The following is a 22,732-nucleotide window of genomic DNA, read 5'->3' as shown; positions in this document are numbered from 1 at the left end:
CTGTATGGCTACCGGTGGCTGTGAATTATATTCTTCCAGTGCTTCTGGGCAACTCCGTAGTTCCCCCTATTTCCAAAAAAATATCGATGCACAGATGTTTTGAATGGGAAACCCATTGCGTTTTCTCGGGGACAGGGGAAGAGTGGATAATCAGAACCCTGGAGGCAGTGCTCCAGTGCTGGGGAGGATAAAGTTATGTAACAGGGATATAGGCACCAGGCCTATTGTGAGACTGGGAATGAGGAGGTCTGAGGGAAGTGTGATTGGATGAGGGGTGGTAGCTAATAGTAAGCCACCATTTGTTCCAGTGCGTATATTTTTCTTTAATCTGCATTTTTGAGACAGCCTCCCACAGTCCTGCTTTGCTGGTTTGACTATGTTTTTTAAAATTTTTTACTCATCCTTCAAGTTACAAAGCCAATGCTCAGAGTGGACCGGTCAAACCCAAATCCATTCCTTGCTTGCTCCAAAAACCAAATTCAAAATCCGATGGAAGCCAATTCAGGGTCCCCCACAAGAGAGACAAGCAAGATCCAAGCCAACAAGATAAGGCATTGCTCCCCACCTTGGGCTTGATCCAATGCTTGATCTTAGCCAAAAGGCCGAGACCAAGAAAAATGATTGCAGCTACAATCAGTTACGATTCAATCCGAGAAAGGGAACTGAAGCCAGCATCAAGTGCTAGGTTTGCATAGGAAATTGGCCTGATGATGCTTTCAGGTATTTCTTTCGATACCAACCAAGTAAACAAACTCAAATTAACTTAGGGACAAAGTAAAAGGGGCAGCTTCCCAAAAGGAAGGGGGGAACAGCCCGAACCAAAAACAAAGTCGAAAGGAAACTTAAAACGTCAAACCAAAAGGTGATTATCGGGGTCGATAATACACCCCTGCCCCTGCGGCGCCCAGCGGTCGCGGAAGGCGTCAACCGTGCCTGTGGACACCGCATGCTCCCTCTCCAGAGACACCTGGCCGCGAATGTAGCCGCAGTAGAGGGGCAGACAGTCGGGATGGACGGCCCCGTCGATCGCCCGCTGCCTGGATCTATTGATGGCGCGTCTCGCCAGGCCCAGGAGCAGGTTATGATGCTTTCAGGTAGCTTTTTCGGGTACCAACGTAATAAACGAACTCAAATTAACTTAGGGACAAAGTAAAAGGGGCGGCTCCCCAAAAGGAAGGGGAGAACAGCCCGAACCAAAATCAAAGTCGAAAGGAAACTTAAAACGTCAAACCAAAAGGTGATTATCGGGGTCGATAATACACCCCAGCCCCTGTGGCGCCCAGCGGTCGCGGAAGGCGTCAACCGCGCCCGTGGACACCGCATGCTCCCTCTCCAGAGACACCTGGCCGCGAATGTAGCCGCGGTAGAGGGGCAGACAGTCGGGATGGACGGCCCCGTCGATCGCCCGCTGCCTGGACCTATTGATGGCGCGTCTCGCCAGGCCCAGGAGCAGGTTATGATGCTTTCAGGTAGCTTTTTCGGCACCAATCAAGTAAACAAACTCAAATTAACTTAGGGACAAAGTAAAAGGGGCGGCTCCCCAAAAGGAAGGGGGGAACAGCCCGAACCAAAATCAAAGTCGAAAGGAAACTTAAAACGTCAAACCAAAAGGTGATTATCGGGGTCGATAATACACCCCAGCCCCTGCGGCGCCCAGCGGTCGCGGAAGGCGTCAACCGCGCCCGTGGACACCGCATGCTCCCTCTCCAGAGACACCTGGCCGCGAATGTAGCCGCGGTAGAGGGGCAGACAGTCGGGATGGACGGCCCCGTCGATCGCCCGCTGCCTGGACCTATTGATGGCGCGTCTCGCCAGGCCCAGGAGCAGGTTATGATGCTTTCAGGTATGTGTTCTGGATAACTCTGGGACATCCTAACCAATCTAGTACGCGAAACCCTGCTGTGCTGCACACCAATGAGCATGTAGACCCTTTAACAACTACTTTTGCCAAAAAGGTAATCCAATTTCTTGGCCGATTAGATTTAAGCACATTCACGCTGATGACAGCAGAAAATGTTTATTGAATAATAATGGAAATAGGCTTCTGTTCTAGGTTAAACCTGGGGGCTTATCTGTTTCAAAGGAGTGAAAGCCATTCCAATATTAATAGGAAGAGAGCTTGAAGACTTGTTTGAAATTAAATAATGGACCTATGGAGGTAGAAAGTGAAGTGTTAGGACTGCAGGCAAATTTAATGCGTTAATCTCAAGACAATAAAAGGGCACTTGGAAAAAAATGAAAAATCAGAGATAATAATTCATTTTCACAATGTATGTAAAGTAAGTATTCAAAATGATGGTAAATTCAACATTTAACAGCTAGAAATCATTTGTCACTTGAAATTGAAGCACAGATTATACTGTTAGATTTAAGTAAATGTTTTGCATATTTTTTTATAAATGATGGTGGAAGTGGGGTTGCAGTTGTGTGACAGGAATTATATTATAATATTTGGAGATAACTAGTACTTCAAAGATCAATTCGCAAAGCTGAAAAAGTCACCAGGCCCTGAATGCATACATCCTCGATTTGTGTAGCCACAGTATTTAAATGGCTAATCCAGTTTAGCTTTCTTCTCAATGGTAGCACCGCCACCCCCCCCCCCCCCCCCCCCCGCCCCCCCCAGAATGTTGATAGAGCGGAGCACCGTCCTTTGACCATCTCCAACAAGAGAGAATCTAACCATCTTTCCTCGACATTACCATCACTGAATCCCTAACTATTAACATCCTGAGGCTACCATTGACCAGAAACTGAACTAGACCAGTCAAACAAATACTGTGGCTACAACAGCAGGCCAAAGATTGGGAACTCTCCAGAGTTCCAGAAAGGTGTTGAGAATGTCAGGTCGTAAACAGTCATGGTTTAAACTATTCATTTATTTCCACGATAAGAGAAACTTGGGGCCTCAAGGTCTCTAATCAGCACTTCTACCTGGATACCATGCCCATGTGATTCACATTGCCATCAAAATAGGCTTTAAAGAGGAAGGATTTCTAAGATATTGGTGAAAACTCACATAGGGCAATTCTCCCAGCCCGTTATGCTGCTTTTGTAGCGCAATGGGCCAGAAGACTCGGGTGGAGGCCATTTTGCGGGCTCCCCGCTGGGCACCACAGCCGGATTTCTGGCGCCATCAGCTCCATGCCAATTTCTGGCGTGGAACTGCATAATTATTTAAATCAATATTTGAATACAATCTAAATTCCATTAGCAGGCCCAGGACTGAAATCTCCAGGCCCGCTAGCCTCTCCAACCCCCACCAGGAGTATTTCATTCCATCGGTGTTCAGTATAGGTCCCCACTTGGGGGAGCTGGCAGCCCGATCCCCTGGAGTGAAGGAGGGCCATCGAGGCCTCTGAGGGTTGGGGATTGGATGGGGGTGCCCCATGGGCATTGCCACCTTGGCAACGCCAGCCTGGGCTCCCAGGCACTGCCCAGAGGGACACCTTGGCACTGCCACCAGGCATTAGGCAGTGCCAAGGGGATAGGGCATCCTGCTGCCATTCTGCATTTGGGCTGAATGACAGAGGGAAGGAGGCCAATTGGTGTGGGGGGGGGGGTGAAGATCAAGGCTGACCCGGATATGTTTGTTTGGGGGTGCGGCCAGCGATCTAGCCCATGCACCGATCTCAGCGCATGCGCAGTGGCCCACTCAGCACTATGCTGCCAGCCTCCCCAGCAGGAATAGGCCCCACCCACTGATTTTTTTGACTGATTTATGGTAGTGTACTCTGTGCACTGCAGACTGTGGGAGATTCATTTCGAAACTCCCGCTGAAAAAAAATATGATTTACTCCAGTTTTTACATGAATTCGACACTTAGAAGTTTTTTGGGAGAATTACCCCACCAGACACAGGTAGCCTACCAGGGTGTAGGAGAGAAAAAGCAGCTGGTGGTTGAAAGTCTCTAAGCTTCATCAAGCAGCAAGTGTGAGCAGATGCTTGGATAGAAAACATCAAGATTGTGAGGATTAGAAATAAGACTGGAAGATTCACCTAGATTGTGCCCGAAATCACCAGGAAAAAAAACCTATGAAAGACAGTTTTGAGGTTAAAATTTACCAGGTTGGACCAGGGAATAAACAGAAGTGAACCCTTGGGAGTTGGGAACAGGGTTTGGGAAAATTGAATGATTACTTAAGGGACAATATAAAGCACACCTGTGAAGTGGATTTTTGAGTTGCATTAAAAGCAAAAGGGGAAATTTCTGTTCTGTAGTTTTAAAGTATAAGTTACCTACAAAAAGGTGTTGAGTCAATGGTGCTTTTCTCTGATTATTATAGTAAAAGACATGAAATCTTGTCATGTCACTCTTTCAGCTATCAACAGGTAGTTCAAATTTCTTTTTTTAATTACCAATTGCTAAGGAGATGGTAACACTGTGTGGATTCATAGATTCCCTACAGTGCAGAAGGAGGCCATTTGGCCCATCGAACCTGCACTGACAATAATCCTACCCAGCCCCTATCGCCACAACCCCATGTATGTACCTTGCTATCCCCTTTACACTAAGGGACAATTTAGCATGGACAAGCAACCTAACCTGCACATCTTTGGAGTGTGGGAGGAAACCGGAGCACTCAGAGGAAACCCATGCAGACACAGGGAAAATGTGCAAACTCCACATAGGCAGTCACCCAGGGCTGGAATTGAACCCGGATCCCTGGCGCTAGAGGCAGCAGTGCTAACCACTGTGCCGCCCAAATTGTGCATACACCATTATGAACATAAACTAGAGATAACGGAATTACCTCAAAAGCACCAAAGTAGACTAAGCAGAGTTTTAATGAAGATTTTTAATATTATGAAGGATTCTGATGAAATAATTAGAGAAGTTTTATTTCTCTTATTTGGTAAGTCAGTGATATCAGGTTAATTTTGTCTCTGAGAATGAAGAGAGGTGGCAGGGAATATTTGTATGCAGGGGTTGTTGTTGAAAATTGGAATATTTTGCCAGAACTGACAATTGAAGTAGAGATCATTTCACCTTATAAGAGAAGTCTGGATAAATATTTGAATCCAAGAAAAATTGTAGATTATGGCGAGTGAAGGACATGGGAGTTAATTTTGGAGTGGACTAACAAAGAATCAATGAAGGCAGAATGAGCTGAATGACATCCTTACATGCTGTAAACTTATATTGTTTCATACACAAAGTTTCACTTCATGATATGAGGAAAATATTTTTCACCCAGAGAATGGCTGGAATCTGGAACAAACTTCCCAAGTGGGTGATGGGTGCAGGTTCAGTTGAGATCTTCAAAAAGGGGACTGGATTGCTATCTGAAAATAAAGAATGTGCAAGGTTACAGGTATAAGGCAGGGGAGTGGGAATAGGCAGAATGCTTTTTCAGAGAATCAGTGCAGATTCAATGGGCTGAATGGCCTCCTTCTGCACTGTACAGATTCTGTAATGTACCGGCTCACCCACAAAGCTATTTATAACACTGTTCAGTCTTTTCAGCTTCCTTGCATCGTAAGCCACATAATTTGCAGACGTCTTTATTATAATGATCAGTGAAATGAACAGATTTTTCAGTACATCTTGGGCAAAGGAATCTGTGCACAATGTAGGCAACATAGGTTTCAGTGTTGTCTTAACAACAACAGGGAACCAATCAGAATAGATTTTGAACAAGTCTTGTTTTGTGTTGATGATGCTATTTTGTTTTTTAATACGAATCTAGAGAATAGGAAGCAACATATGTCAGTGACAATGTTCGAGTCTGAGATGCAAAGCCAGATGATAATGGATCTGATGTGTATGAACTTTAAATTAGTTGCTTCACCCTTTCTGCATTTAAGACTGCTTTTCATTCAGCATCTCTAATGGACTATTGAGAGCATAATCATTAACTATAATTGTTTTATTTGAAAAACTTCCCCATCTGATGAGCTTTTCAGTTTGTTGACCTTATTGTGACTATTAAAATATTTTTCACCTTCAGTCAATACTTGGGTTTGGAGTACATGCTTAGAACACATCAAGAATATTTTGCCTAAATTTGTCTAAATTTGCCTGAATTTGTCAATTCAAAGTCCAAATGTTGGAGACAATGTTTGAGAACCCTGGTCAAGCTGTCATCAAATTAATCGCACTTTTGTCTTCAAGTCATGAGACTGTGGTTTCAAGACTGACTCCAGAAACCTGATCACAAAAATCTAAGTTGACACCCCAACACAGGCTCTGACAGGTAGATGTAAAAGATCCAATGGCACTATTTTGAAGAGCAAAGAAACTTCTCAAAGTTCTTATGTTTATTGCACATTCCCTAATACGCTGCTTCTGCTTGTCCAATTACCTGGGTGGTTTGGAAGTGTTTATACCATGAAACATTGAAACTATATGGAGCAGGGGATACCCTTTCTTGGATAGCATTTCTCCTGTTTATTATTAATCATATTCATATATCAATACAGGCTAAAAAAAAGAGAACTTGACATTCTTGTGATCGTCTTGCTGGTGCCAGTGCAGGGCGAGACTGCGGATGGTTGGGGGCCTGTCTCGGGGGCAGGGAATTCATATGGTGTTCGTGGAAGTGGAAATGACTAGGGTTGGGAAGCATTTTCCGATCAGGGCCATTGTGATCTCCTGGACTCGTTTCGATCGCCTCAGGGGGTCGGAGAGGAATTTCCCTGATTTTTTTTCCCCATATTGGCCCTGGGGTTTTTCACTCTGGGTTTTCGCCTCTCCCTGGAGATCACATGGTCTGGAATGGGGGGGTGGGGGTGAGTTAATAGGTTGTAATGAACAAAGCATCGTAGCTGCGAGGGACAGCTCGGTGGATAGGATATTGGTATGTAGATAGGCTGGAAAATTGGGCGGGGATCCTGGATTCAGGATTCAATCCTGGACCGGGGAGCGGCGCGGGCTTGGAGGGCCGAAGGGCCTGTTCCTGTGCTGTATTGTTCTTTGTTCTTTGTTTGTATTCTAGGTTGACGATTAAATGTTGATAACCCCTCATTAATGGGGGTTGATCTTTACACCCATTAGTTTTGCGTTGATGAGAGGAGGTGGAGGATGGGGTCAGATGGAATCAGTAAGGTGAGGCACAACAAATCTGACTTTGAGGCCTGGAATATTTAATGTATCATCTGCATACTACTGATCAGCTGCCAGGCAGATGGGTGAGATCAGTGGTCACCGGTCAGCACAAATGAGGGCTCACCAGCAAATGGGTAAATCACAAATTGGGTCTCAGGTGAGGAGATTCCAGGGCTGGATCAGCCACGACTTTCCTTGTGGGATGTCACGTGGCCTCACAAAGGCGGTTCTGCACTTTACTTGGAGGATCTCCATTCTCACAACAGACCTGCCTTGAGTGCAGAGGGCCCAATTTAAAGAGCAATCAGAGTTTTCTTTCATGGAATGTGGGTGTCACTGGAAATAGCCCTTGAACTGAGTGGCTTGCTTAGCCAGAGGGCAGTTAAGAATCGCCCACATTGCTGTTGGTCTGCAGTCACTTATAGGCCAGGCTGGGTAAGTATGGCAGATTTCCTTTCATAAGCAGGATATTAATGAAATGCATGAGTTTTTGCAACAAACAATTGACAGTTTCAAGATTGCCATTACTGAGACTACCATTATATTCAGGATTTATTAATTGAAATCAAATTCCACCAGTTGTCGTGATGGGATTTGAACCCAGGTCCTCAGATCATATCCTGGGCCTTTCAATTACAGGCGCAGGGACAGTTCCACTACCTCACTATTTCTCCTGATGAAGCAATGAGACCCTGATTTGCAAGAGACCCTCATCACTTTGTATGGGCACCTCAGTTACCGAACTGCAGTGAGCAATTCAAACAGTGATCGGTGGGATTCCAGTGTGGACAGGATGGAAAAGCAAAAGGCTCCATTTTAAAAATATGTTGCTCTGTTGCTGTTGGATCCACTAATTAATAAGGACCCCATTATTTGCCTTGAGTATTTACACTGGCTAATTCTCAACAAAGAATCAAATATCTAATCTTGTGAAATAGCTCCAGTTGACAGCTGTAGATGAAAACAAATGGTCAGGTTCCTGGGTTATGTGTTGATGTGTTACTCAAGACATTATGGGTGGAAATCTCTCAAAATTTGGCAGAGCACAATGGCGGGTAGGAAAAGCGGTGTTCAGACTACTGTCCCGTGATGGTGATGGTAGGTTTTTGTGCCATATTTTGAGGGATTTAGAAGTTTTCAGCACTGGTTTCATGCTGTCTCTGTGGGTGATCTCCGATTTACCCAATTCCAGTATTTAGAATCGGCACTATGGTATGTGCATTGTGCAAAATCAGTTCCCCTAACAAGCCCTCCAAGGCTGCTCCATCATTCAAATTGATCATGGCTGATCCTTGATCTCAATGCCATATTCCCACATTCTCCCCATACTACTTTATGCCATTAAAATCTGAAAAATTATTTATTTCTTGAATATATTCAGTGACTTGGCCTCCACAGCCTCCTGTGATAGAAAATTCCATAGGTTTATTACCATTTGAGTGGAGAAATGTTTCCTCATCTCAGTCCTAAATGGTCTACCCCATAGCCAGAGACTGTGTTCCCTGGTTCTGGATCCCCCAACCAGGGAAAACATCTTCCCTGCATCTCATCTGTTTAGCCCTGTTAGAATTTTATGTTTCGATCAGATTTCCTCTCATCCTTCTACACTCACAGGCCCAGTCGAACCAGTCTCTCCTCAGTGCCGCTAACCCTCATATCAGCCTAGTGAACCTCCATTGCACTCCCTCTATGGCAAGTACATCCTTTCTAGGGTAGGTAGACCAAAACTGCATGCAATACTCCAGGCGTGATCTCATCAAGGCCTTGTATAACTGCAGTAAGACATCTCCACTTCTGAACTCAAATCTTCTTGCGACAAAGGCCAACATAATATTTGCCTTCCTAATCGCTTGCCTCTCCACTTTCATTGACTAGTGTATCGGGATCCCTTTGTACATCCACACTTCCCAGTATATCACAATTTAAATAATAATCTTCCCTTCAGTTTTTCACACCAAAGTGTATAACTTCACATTTAGTCACATTGTGCTGCATCTGCCATGTGTTTGCCCACTCATTCAGCTTGCCTAAATCACCTTGAAGCCTCCTTGCATCCTCCTCATAACTCACCATTCAGTCAATTTTGTGTCATCAGCAAACTTGGAAGTGTTACATTTAGTGTTCTCATCCAGGTCATTTATATATATATTGTGAACAGTTGGGACCCAAACATTAATCTCTGCAGTACTTCGAGTCACTGCCTGCCGCTCGGAAAGAAAAACTTTTATTCCCACTCGTTTCTTATCTGTCAACTAATTCTTGATCCATGCCAATACATTATCCCCTATCCTATGTGCTTTAATCTTGCCCACTAACCTCTTATGAGCAACATTATCAAAAGCTTCTGAAAGTCCAAGTACACCGCACCTACTGGATCTCCCTTATCTATTCTACTAGCTAAATCCTCAAAAACTTCAACAGATTTAAGTATGATTTGCTTTTTGTATTCCCATGCTGGCTTTGTCCATTGTGTTAATGCTTTCCAAATGTTCTGTTATCACATCTTTTATAATAGACTCCAGCATATTCCCCACAACTGATGTCAGGCGAACTGGTCAGTAATTCTCCCTCTCCCTTGGTGAATAGTGGGGTTACATTTGTTACCTTCCAATCTGTGTGAACTGCTCCAAAGTCGATAGAATTTTGGAAGATGACACCAATGCATCCAATATCTCCAGGGCCACTTCCTTTAATACTATAGGATGCAGATTATCTGGCTCTGGTGTTTTGTCAGCCTTTAACCCCATAATTTTGCCAGCACCAATACATATTTCCTGGGGATACAACAAGACGTAGCGTTAGGGTTAGACAGGCCAAGAAGGTCTAGTTGCACAATGTGGGCACAGGTGTTAAGCACTTTATAGATAACGTTTATCTCTGAAAATAAGCTCTCACACTTTGCAACCTCTCTGTGGCTCCTTGTTCTTATGTGATATCTGCCTGTAGAGCTGCATGGTGGCATCCCCTCAGAGAGCATGAACATATCAGTCATGCCCATCAATTCTTGTTGGGAATGAGGACATGTCCCACAAGATACAGGATAACCACTCATCCCAGTCATCGTCAGTGTGTGCTCTCTGCACATGTTGCCCTGCTGCTTGACCCCATAAAACGTTAACCACCTCTGATGACACTGAACCTCAAGGGCACAAATCACTAAGGAGGAGCTTAGATCATGTGAAATTCGTGCATGACATCGCCATGATATGACCTAGATCGAGAGTAAGCGAGCTGACTTCAGCCAATCAGGATGCAGACGTTTGCTCTGAGGAACAATGCACTGTCCCCTCTGCAAACCATCATCATCTTCCTGCAACATGGAGACTATGGGCTGCTGCTCCCTCCCCATGACACGAGCCTTAACAGTGAAGATGTGCGCTCCCAGCAATCAGGCACTAGAGCCTGTATGAGTCATGTACACTCCCCAGGAACTGAGCACACAGATTGTGCTTCATATGGTCGTAGACAAACTGAACATTTAGGGAATGGAAGCCCTTGTGGTTGATAAACTGCACTCCTTAATGCCGTAGGTAAAAGAGAGTCGTGTGAGTGTAGTCAGAGGAACCTTGCACCTGTGGAAAGCCAGAAATCTGGGCAAATTCCCTGACTCTTGCATCTGCTAGCCTGATCCCAGTCAAAATAGAATGCAAGGGCTTACAACTCCTTTAGGCACTTATGGCAGAGACTTGTGAGGTGCTGGAAAGGTCACCCAGACAGCCCTGGAAGGAGCCAATCATGTAAAAGTTGAGGATGGCTGTTACTTTCAAAGCTACAGGCAGTGGATGCCCTCCAGGTCCCTTTGGCACCAACTCCTGCAGAAGGGTCCCTTGGCATGTCACCAGGCCCCTTGACAGGCGAAGTTTTTGCCCACACTGGTTCTCACTCATCTGCAGGAAGGACAGGTACCATTATTACACTCTGAGCCATGGAACCCAATTCCCAGTGACTGCTCTCCGGAACAGCCTTTGCCATCCTTCCTCCACCAGATTTTCCCCTGCCTCTGGAGAGACAGACACCTCCATTTGTGTCTTCTCTCCTCAATGAATCAGTTCCACAGGCTCCATTTCTCACTTGCGCTAATCATTGCAAAAGTTGAGTGTTAATGGTTAGATTTTGGCTCCAAGGGTTCACCCTTTGCCCATTCATCTTCAGTAGCTATGTCTCAATGACCAATGACTCATGTTGGCAACCACATTGAGCACTTGCCATCAGTTCCTTGAATGGACAAGACCCCGCACCACCCATGCCCCAGTGAGCTTGACCGAGTGGCCAGACACACCAGCACACACATCCAGTGGGTCAGCCAGTGTAACTTTGCTCATTGTCAAAGAGGATGTGTGTGCTTGCCCACTCAATGGTGCAGGAAAACCATTGTAGTCTGAATGTGGAGGTAGCATGCCAAGGGTTAATCAGAGTGCCAATCACACATATCAATAGTGATTTAATGGGCATAATTGGATGAGCAGTCAGACTACTGGCTTCAGCTGGGAAGGAATTCTCATTTATGACATGCCTGACTATTAGATTTGCCCTCATCAGTAATAAACACTCCACCCCCACACAATGCACTAGCCCAGACCTCCCTTCCCAGTATCAGCGCCCTCCAAAACGGCAAGGTACCAGGAGCAGAAGAATCAGCCTCAGGATGGGTCATTTCAAGACCCTTCCCCTACCGATGCTGAGTCCGCCGCCCCCCTCCCCCCAACCCTTTCTGAGCCCATCTCTTCCCCTCCTGGCCCTGAGGTCTATGCCCGTTTGCCCCTTCAGCATTCAGGCCCGTTATATTGGCCCATGCTGGTACTGGTGCCTTTGTTGCTATCTGTCTCATCCTCCATTGCAACACCCGCACAACACTCTGCTGGGCTGAACTCCTTTCAAAGGTCAGCTCGCCAGGCTCCTATCTTTGAAAGCTGTTTTTCATTGTGCTGTGATGTCATATGAGTGGACTTTTGAATGTGGAGGCTGATTATCATGTCTCCCCGCTGCAATGACATAATAATGAGTGGAAATGAGGTTTCCAGCATTGCATGGCGGGATTAGGGCAACTAGGGCTGGGCAATAAATGCTGGACAGCCAGTGACACCAATGTCCCATGAATGAATAAAAAAAATTATGTTATGGGGCGGGGGGGGGTGGGGATTTTTGAAATATTTGCACAAACATTCGGGCATAAGTCTATTTAATACGTATCACTACTTTGCAAATATTTCAATCACAGTTTCCTTTCCTGGGAAATAAGTAAAGGATACAAAGCACACCATATTAATTTGCTATTATGCTTAGCTATGTAGATGTATCCCACATTAAACTTAATCTCCTGAGAACACACAGTATTCTCAATGAAGCCAAGTTAACAGCAAGAATGTTGCCATAGCAACACTGCTGCAGTCAGAGGAACTTGCCAGAGTATAGTGTGGCTAAAGCAAAAGCTGAATTTGAGGTTTTGGATGTTACTGGATCTCAATTCATAATGCCTCACTTTCATAGAAGTATATTGTACATTAGTTGGTATTAGTATAGCCGTCTAGTTATACAAGCCTTATATATAGAAAATGCTTGAGTGCTCAGAAAATGTTACACGTCACGCTTGACAGTGTTATATATGAAGTACATGCCACACTTATACCCAATTAACTCATGCAGTTGTTCTGTTGAGGATACCTGATAACTCATTCAAGTCTGGATGGGTGGAGAAAATTAATGGCCACAAACTATTGATACACATGCAAAATTAAAATCAACAAGGGCTAAGAAACCAATTTCTGTGCCCGTAGCATGAGAATGGAGATCACAGAAAATACAGATTCCCAGCTTTTGATTTTCCATCTAAAATTTGTGAATGAAAAGTCATGAACCTGGAACGCACCAAGAAAACAAAAGTAGCGTATTTACAGCAAAGAGCCTTATTCATGCACAGTGGCAGAGTGGTTCGCGCTGCTGCCTCACAGCGCCAGGGACCCGGGTTCAATTTCAGCTTCGGGTCAGTGTGTGTGGAGTCTGCACATTCTCCTCGTGGGTTTCCTCCAGGTGCTCCGGATTCCTCCCACACTCCAAAAGATGTACAGGTTAGGTGAATTGGCCATGGTAAATTGCCCCTTAGGGTGAGGGGGACTAACAGGGGTTACGGGGATAGGGCCTAGGTGGGATTGTTGTCGGTGCAAGCTTGATGGGCCAAATGGCCTCCTTCTGCACTGTAGGGATTCTATTGCGCCCACTTTAATTAATTTTGAGCTTGGTATAATGCTGAGCTTTTCTTCTGTTCTCATCGCCTCTGCAAAAACTACATTGGCTAGGAGTACTCGCCCCAGGGCTCTTTCTCCCATGTTCGAAATGTTTGTTTCATCTGGGTCCCTCCCCCTGGCCTCTAACTCTCTCCCGATCTTTTCATTGTGAACTGCCGGAGTGACACCAACCATCTCAGTTTTTCTGTTGTGCTCACCCAGTCTAATCTGCTTCCTTCTGAGCTTCCAACAGCAACACTTTTCTCTGAGATCCCACCCTAAAATTGCTATGAAACCTGCAGTTAAGAGCGGTGCTGTTGTTTGGCAACAGACTCTACCTACAGAAGCTGAGGGCTGACTTTCCTCAATAATGAAAGGATCTTCAGCTTATCCAAAATGCCATTGGAGGACCAGTTCCATTGGTGCTGCCCCCAAAACTAGAACCTGCCATATTCGCCAGGGATGGGGACATGGGGAATATGGGAGCAGGCTGCGCTTTGCACATCCATCGTTCACGGAGGCAGCTACATATGTTAAAGTGCCCAGCCCACATCTGCAGTCATTCCAGGGTGACCAGGCATGATTCCCAGAGAGCCCCACTATCCCCAAACCCCAACTTCTTCCAGATCAGGTTTGTGGAGCCAGAAAATGCTCCAACCCTGCACTCCTGACCCCAGAAGGAAACTTCAAGCCATTGAGTGTGACAATTTCAGATCATAACCACTGCTCCCATCTTATCAGCAGCTATTGATGCTGATCTTGCTTTAGCCATTTACACGTTCTGTTGATCCATCTTTTGTTACTTGTCTCATGACCTCCTACTTTTGCCCTGTAATCATCACCCTTCATCATTTAATTGCACCATTTTATCATAGATCTTCCTTGTTGTTATTAAAATAATACGAGATCCAGGACCTGAAGATTCAAGAGGAAAGTGGTGGTCTTGGAATATACAGTGTTAAACATGTATCTGTGTGGGTGCCTTTCATGATAATGAGGGTGATTGTGACAGTTTTATAGGTTTGCCATTTTATTGATGTTATTTCAGCCGAGTCAGGAATGAAAGTAATAACTGGACTAATTTTGAAAATAATAAATAGATTAAACAAAAATGAATTGGACCACACTGCGAAAATTCTAATGGTTTTTCAGATGATATGGAAGATATGAATGGTTGTATTGTTGTAGATAATGTAAATACTAATGATACAGTTGAGGAGGATGGTGTGGAGAAGAGTAATGGTCGTGCTGTGTAGTTATTTGCTTATTTGAGTCAAGTGGGAAAAGCTGGCATGTTTTTTATAAAAATTTGCTGACAAGTTCAATGTGTGATCTGCTGCAAGCAAAACGTCTAATGACTAAGAATTGCAAAACAATTTTATCAAAATCTTTTATGAAGGTTAGAATTTGGCTATTCTGCTTTGTTACATTTATGACCAAATGTCTCTAGCCTGGTGGGGTTTTTACCCCTCCCTCTGCTGCTGCTGCTTCTTTAATCTGACCAAATTAGCACTAATTCTTCTTAAACTGTAAATACCTCTTCTTCTGCACCACCTGTTTCAGCTTCAGGACAATGAAGCAGGAGCTCCAGGTTTTGAAACTTGTACTCAGTGAGTATGAAGCCAGGTTCTTTACAAAGCTAGTTGATCCATGCCACATTCCTCCCATCACAACCACCCTCATTGGGCATTATATTTGATGATGACTGATCCAATTTACAATCAGTTGGCAAATTAAGACTCAAGACAAACCTTTGAACATAGCCATAGTTTGTGTGTGAACACCTCAAGTGTAAAACTATATATTTTTTTCTGGCTGTGTTGTGGCTACTTGGGTGGAAATGAAAGTGGTGAAATTAGTTTTGGGCACTAGTACGAAATGGGCTGATAGTGAATCAGCAGATAGTTTTAACCCCACTCGCTCTCAGGTGCACCCAAATGTAAAATTACCTCTGGTTTGCATTTGCTCACTTTGTGCTCAGACCCAAGACAAATTTCACCTCCTTAAGACTTTTCAGTCCAAAGTTACAATTAATGGATCAACATTTGTTCACAAGTCCAGTCTGTAAATGCCTCAGGAAAGAAAACTAAATCACTTCGTTCAAATGTGATTGTTTTTTTATCACCTAAAGGTGAGGAACAATCAATGTCACTACAATTCCACAGCCAGGTGATGCTTCCAATTACATGTTAAATTTGGAACTGGAGAAGTTCTCATACCGTAATGCTGTTGTATATTTTTTCCCTCAAACCAAATCTGGCAGCCAGCTCTGTGAGAAACATCCCCTCCCCAATCAACAAGCTGCAGCTGTGTGCTACCTCTCACCTGCTATTCCCTGATTGTATTAAAATGAGGAAGTCAGCAGAATTTGCCTCAGGGTGATACAAACTGATGCATGGAGGTGTTGCTGTTCTGATTTTGTACTCATCTTGGATACACGTCATACTTGGTCATTGAAGTTTTTGGATCAAGCACACACTGGAGATTTCAGCAAGTAGGCCAGCAAAACTATGCAATAATGAGGAGGAATTAAACTGCTGAAAGTGTTTCAGTTGAAGTGTTGAACTAAGGTCCTGACAACCTACAAGCAAGTAAGTGTCCTGGACAACATTTGTTCCCCAATCAAGACACCAAACCAGATCACTGTTCAAGAACCTCATTGGCTATTTGTTGGACTTGTGCAAATTGCCAGGCATATCTACCTATAAAATAATCATGACTGGACTTCATATCAATTCATTCATGCCAAATTGTTTTGGGACACCCAAAGGGCTAGAGAGACATTATATAAAACACCAGAGTTGGCTTTTGAACACATTCTTGTCACTGCCAAATATTATTTTGCAAATTCAGCACTGAACACACTCTTCTGCTGTACAAACAAAAAAGGAAAATACTGCAGGGGGTGCAAATCTGCAGCATTTTGATTTGATTTATTATTGTCACATGTATTAACATAGTGAAAAGCATTGTTTCTTGGACGCTATACAGACAAAACATACCGTTCATAGTGAAGGCAACTAGTGAATGTAGTGTTATAGTCATAGCTGGGGTGTAGAGAAAGATCAACATAATGCAAGGTAAGTGTGAGAGTAGCTCAGTTTACACTTCAAGTGTAGATCTGATGAAGGGCCCACACCAATAGACTTTAACCTATTGGCAGATGCTGGCTATGTGCCCACTTCATTTTTAATTTGCCACTTTGTGACACTGCCTGAAAGAAGAAAATTTAGTGAGGTGTTTTTGGGAACAATGAACATTTAATTAACATTTCTGTTGTAATTTTGCCATTATGTTTAACATGTTTAAATCATAGAACTCTTAGTTAAGGCATCCATGCATAAATGGACATTGCTGCAAACCAGCAAGTTCCAATTCTTATGCATCATTTAATTTTACGACCAAAAATGGGGCAGGTACAACAAATATTTTTTATGCCCTTTTATTGCAGGAGAGAAACTGGAACTAGATTTCCTTTACTATAGTTAAAACCTGACCCCAGATTCAAGCTATGCTTATACTATAACTGCAATGTCTGTACGAATCAATTGTATCCCATTAATCCAATGATTGCTGTGTAAATACATCATCGACATACACTTTGAATCTGATGTGAACATTGAAAAATCTAGTTATTCAAATCAGAATAATAATGGATTGAAAGTTCAAATCTAAATGATGGAATGAGATGACCCAACCACAATATGATGCTGGATTATGCCTCCATGAGGGATGGAACAGTGAACCTTATGTGGGTGAGGTGAACATGATAACTGGCATATAAACCTTTGGCAGAATCGAGATTTTATTCTTTAGAAATTTAAGCAGTCACAACTTACATCCTCATTTTTGAAAGAAACTTCTGTAACTCTGGTCTTAACATTTAGTTCTTGAAATTGTTTACGACATTTTCCCAGCGAATGTGCCAGGACCACAATCATTGGTGACCTCCATTGCTGAACACCAGAGTAAATGTCTTCAAGGAGTGGCCACTTCCTCTTTGCCCAAATAACAGGGCATCTTCCTGCTCAAAAGAGCTTAGGCCGGAGGTGGTGCATGCAACGGAGGAAGGAGGAATTGGGCATCTTCTCCCATCCTGTTCCTTCCCTGTTGGCCCCAGACAAAGGCCACAGGAACCAAAGGCTGGGATCTTGTTAATCTGTGCATGGTGGCACTGTGATTAGCACTGCTGCCTCAAAGCGCCAGGTTCAATTCTGACCTCAGATGACTGTGTGGAGTGTGCACGTTTTCCCCGTACCTGTGTTGGTTTCCTCTGGGTGCTCCGTTTCCTCCCACAGTCCAAAGATGTGCAGGTTAGGTTGATTGACCAGGTTAAATTGCCCCTTAGTGTCATGGTCTTTAGTAGGCTAAATACGTGGAGTTACGGGGATAGGACCTGGGTGCGATTGTTGTCAATGCAGGCTTGATGGGCTGAAAATGGCCTCTTTCTGCACAATAGGGATTCTATGATTTTGTTATTCCCTGTTTTTTCTCTGTACGCCATGCATCAAAAGAAAACCAGCTGCAGTCAAAAAGAATAATAGTGTTGGTGGAACATTGCGCATATTATGATTCCTTTTAAATGCATTTTTATCATTGAAAAACTAGGCTGAATGTTCAAGGTCCTGGATCACCTGGAAGGTTGAAAATAGTGCATGAGAAAATAAGGCAAATCAGGAAATAGTGTTGCCAAATCTGGGTTTTAAACACCTGAATGAGATGGTGAAGGAAGTAAAGAGTTCCAGTTTTGAAATTCGAGGAAGGTCAGAGCGCGAGTAATAGTCTGAGTAATGAATCTTTTCCCATCTTTGATAATTAACACCCATTTACTGTCTTCAATATGCTGATCATCATGACATGCAGAGATTTTTTGAAACCACCAGGGCCATCTATAGAACAAAATCACAAGGTGGTGTTTTACTTCTTCAGCATGACAATGCCATCCGTCAAGGTTGCAAAGGACATTTTCAATAACTCCACAACCAGTGGCAACTAATACCCTGCAGGGTATTCCCCATTACCCAGTGGTAAAACCCATTGGTGAATGAACATTCAAGGCCATGGAGAGAAATGATGACCCTTGGCACTTCTCCTGTTGCCAGCCATTCCCCCCCCCCCCCCCCCACCAACCCCCCCCCCACACACACACTTTATCATCCCAGTTATCCCTCCCCCTCAATCATGCATATTATTTTTTCCTCCTTTCACCTTTTAATATTCTTTAATTTTAACCTCCCCATGCTCAATCACTCCCTCCATGTAATTCAAATGTTCACTTTTTATCCTTTCACTGGGTGTATAAGGTAAGCTGTGCCTTAAGCGATTCAAGTTCAAGCTAGTTTCAAAGACGTAAAATTGGACTTTGAAAAAGAAAATGGAAGAAGTCTCAGTCTATGAGGGGACATTTCCTTCACATAATTACAGAGGCAAACATTGGTATTAAATTATCTCTGTATTGAATGCACCTTTCAGCCTCATTAGATGCATTATATAAATAAAATCTAACATCAGGTGAATAAAAAGGAGTGTCGAACAACATTGACCTAACAAAACATTAAGCAAAATAGTGTTCTGACTGCTTATTCCCATAAATCTTATTTATAGAGTTATATTTTTGTATTACTGTATAGCAGTTGAGTGTGCACTTCTGATCCCTGCCGCAGTTTGAACATAAATGCTTGAGTTATGGTCAGGATGATGTTACAGTGGAATCCTGAGCTCCAAGTCAACTTTTTTTTAAAAACCATTCATATGATATGGGCATTAATGGGTGATAGAATGCATCAGCGGTAGGTTCAGAGATGTTGCTCACATGCCGTGTGCAGTCAATGAGATAAAATCTTGATGTGCCTACTTAGATTTTAAAAATGCAACAGTGCCGAATTTACAAAGGCGAGAGACTACTCAATGTGCACTTAGTCTGGACTGAGGAAGTGAGGTCACTTATAATACTCTGATTCACATAACTGTAAACCAACAGCTGGACGACAGCACATGATATGAAACACATTCAATATTTATGAACAATGTAGAAAAGATTAGAAATAATTCAGAATGTGCCATGTTCTCACCCACCCTAATCGTCTGAGCATGATCTATGTACCAGAATCAGAAAGTCACTTTGAGTGGAGAGTGGACACTTGGACATTATTGATCATGTTATCACAGAGAGACAGTGTGTGCAGCAGCCACTAAACTTTTCCTTCAAAACATTCATCCGGTAAAGTAAAATTAAAGAACCCCCCCACCCACCCACCCCACTCCCCCCATGGACATCGAGACACCAACAGACAAGAGGGACAACTCCAGCACTCGAACATGGAGGGCTAACATCCCCCCCAACTACTCAATGGATGTATCAATTCCTCACTGCCCCCCCCCCCCCACTTCCCCCACAGCATGTAGGCCTACTCCTGCTTCTAGTTTCTATGTTTCTATTGTGTGAGCCAAACCTCACCCCATCTTTGCCACCATTGGGTCACCTCTCCATTCTTGGTGTTGCCTTCTCCCTCACTGTCATGCACGCCCAAGCCCCCACCACCATTGTGCCCCCCCCACATAATGGGAACACCCCAAAAGAACCTCCGATGGCCACACCACCTGACAGAGCCAACCTGGCAGTGCCAGGCTTGCAGTGCCAGGGGGAAGTACCAGGGTGTTGGGGGCATTGCACTTCCCAGCCACGTCCCTCATCAACTAGAGGATATACTCACCTCCACATCCCCAGCATGGTCATCATGACTGGTTTCTGTGTTTGGAATCACGTCAGAGGTGGGGAGGTTGGGTGGGTGGTTGGGGTTTTGCGCATGCAGCAAACAGGCCAGGAGGACCACACCCTCAATCAAATTGCAAGGACTTATGGATTGTGTTCCAAAGATTTGGATGTCCAAGAAACTTCTCCACAATGACTGCAACTGCCTTAAGTGGGAGATCTGAAACAGATGCCTTCAAAATCTGAACCGGAGAGCCACCATCTGATTTACAATCTACCTGACAGTGGCTATTCATCTCATCAATGATTAGCTGCCCTCTGGTGTTCTCTTTAAACTCAATCACCTCTGTGCCAAAATCTAAGCTGACTACCATAAATATACAGATCTACAGTTTGTGTCTGACTGCAATGTCACTGCCTATTCTGCACCAGATTTGCAAACCATTTTTGATCTCTTCCATTCGGCAGACAAGAAACTCAGCATCTCCTTGACTTTTACTGCAACAAAACTCATACATCAAGCCGCACCTGGTCAACCAAATATTCCACCCCCCCATATATGTTGGAGAGAATCTGGAACACGTTGAACATTTCCCATATCTTGACAGCCACCTCTCTCAAAAAGCCATCATTAGCAAAAAAATCCAACACCGACTAGCTCCACCAGTTCAGCCTTCTGGAAAGGACAACAGCAAGTGTTTGACAATGAAGATCTCCTCAGGTCAACAGAAGTCCTAATGTACAGAGCAGTCTTTATCACCACTATCCTGTGCTGCGGTGAGACCTGGACTAGAGCAGTGCCATATACGAGCACTTGGGAAATTCCATCAGCAATGCCTCCACCATATCCTCCAGTTTCAATCGGAGGACCATTGAATAAATGCTAATGTCCTTGAAGCCAGCTCCACGAGCATTCGAGCAAAACTTCTACAAAATCAACTTTAATGGTCTGGACTGTGTCCAGATGGCCGAAAAGAGTTTCTTTCCCCTGCCAGGTTCTGCTTTCTCAATTCTCAAAAGGCCAGCATTCTGTGTGAGGAAAAAGAAAATGCTTGAAAGACACTCTGAAGTTCTCCTTCCAGCAATATTAATGTTAATTACTGGGAGGAGCTTGCTCTCAATCGTTCAATATGGTGACGTCTTGCCTCAATATTGAAGCAGGACAGCAGCAGAGAATTTTTAAAAAAATGCAAATCCTGCACTCTGGATTCCACTACCTCATGGGACATCCTGGCGCATGGACTAAAGATCTGCAGGTGGTAAACTGGCCTGTTAAAAGACCCATGGCAGAAACTTGTGACGCTGAACAGATGTCCACCTTGAATCAAGGAACAGCCAACAACTGTGTACGTGTTTTATGTTTGCAGTGTAAAGAGTGGTACACTTGTCCACAACAAAACTGTCTCCCAGAACCTTGACAATAATGCAGCAAATCCCCAATATCTGAAGGTAAATTCACTGATGCTACAGCCCTAATGAGGGAGCCATGCTCAAAGGAGACTTTAAGCCAGATTCAACACTATAGTATTGTGGCCCTGTCTCCGACTCACAGAAATGAATGAATTTACCGTCTGGATTTGTGCTCTCATTATAAAGAAATCCAAGAATTTTTCTTGGGCCAATCAAAATACAAACAAAATGATTTCCAGGCTATTTTCACATGACACAGTCACCACTTGTGGTGACTAGAATGCATTTGCTACAAGAGGAAACTTTACAGCTTGCAATGAGAACAATGGGACTTGCTCTCGCTAATTCAGCAGAAAGTGGAAAGGTCTGATTTAATTGATACATTAGTAATAACTTTGATTTCTCTTGAGTGTATAGTCCATTATACCTCGACTTATTGGCAATCATTCGAAGCAATGTAAGAAAATGGATCCACCATTCAACAAAGCAAGTGGATCAAAGATTCGCACTTCAATTGGTATTTTTAGCTGCCTTTCTCCCGAATGGTTATTTTCTATTCCTCTGTGTATAGTGTCTGTCATCTTCAGAAATGCACTGTTCATATTTTCCCCCAGAACTGTGTGACTGAACTGACTTCATACAAGTTAAAATGTAATTAAAGAAAAAAAATACTGTCAGAAAAGGCTATAACTTCAGACCGATGGAAATAATTCAATATAACAACTGCAATGTCCTGCAAAAATGACCTACATATGCAAATGTCTTTAATTCTGCCAACGCAAATAAAATCCTATGGATTGGTTTGTGCTGAGGTGTTTAGGCATTTTGTAACATTTGAAATAAAGATATTACTCAAATAGAGAAGAACTACTTCCTAATAATCAATTCATATACAGTTTTAAGTTAATAATGCTACAATGCAATCAATGATGGCAGGAAATATGATAGCTATGTTTGATAGATTTATTACCCTGTAATAAATTGAACATTGTTTGATGAGTTTTTTAAAAATGCCTGTATGTTTATTTAGAGAAGATTAAAAGTTGTGAAGTGGAGGGAGGTTTTTATCATTAATACCGTGAATCTTTTTTGAACTTGCAAACTGATCTAAATTTTTCACAGTTGATTTTTAAAGCCCGTTTGATAATTGTTTCAGTTTCATGACAATTTCAAAGGCTTGCCAGACTTGCCCTGATTCATTGGTTCTCTACATAATGGATTCTGGGAAAATGGGTATGAAGGATGCAAAGGGACATGGAAGGTACATGGGAGATGTGAGGTGATATGAAGCATGCACGGGCCGATGGAAGATATGGTGAGCATGGAGGGGATATGAGGAGT

The 22,732-nt window shown here is 43.5% G+C and overlaps 1 protein-coding gene across 1 annotated transcript in view; it reads left to right on the top strand.

The window, feature by feature from the left end:
* The window catches only part of otofa (otoferlin a), a 379,834-nt gene that overhangs the window by 145,931 nt on the left and 211,171 nt on the right, over positions 1-22,732 (top strand). The gene's annotated exons all lie outside the window — the stretch shown is intronic.

This window comes from Mustelus asterias, chromosome 5, assembly GCF_964213995.1.
Source record: "Mustelus asterias chromosome 5, sMusAst1.hap1.1, whole genome shotgun sequence".
NCBI lineage: Eukaryota > Metazoa > Chordata > Chondrichthyes > Carcharhiniformes > Triakidae > Mustelus > Mustelus asterias.
The sequence above is the reverse complement of the archived record's forward strand: the minus strand, read 5'-3'. Positions and strand labels throughout refer to the sequence as shown.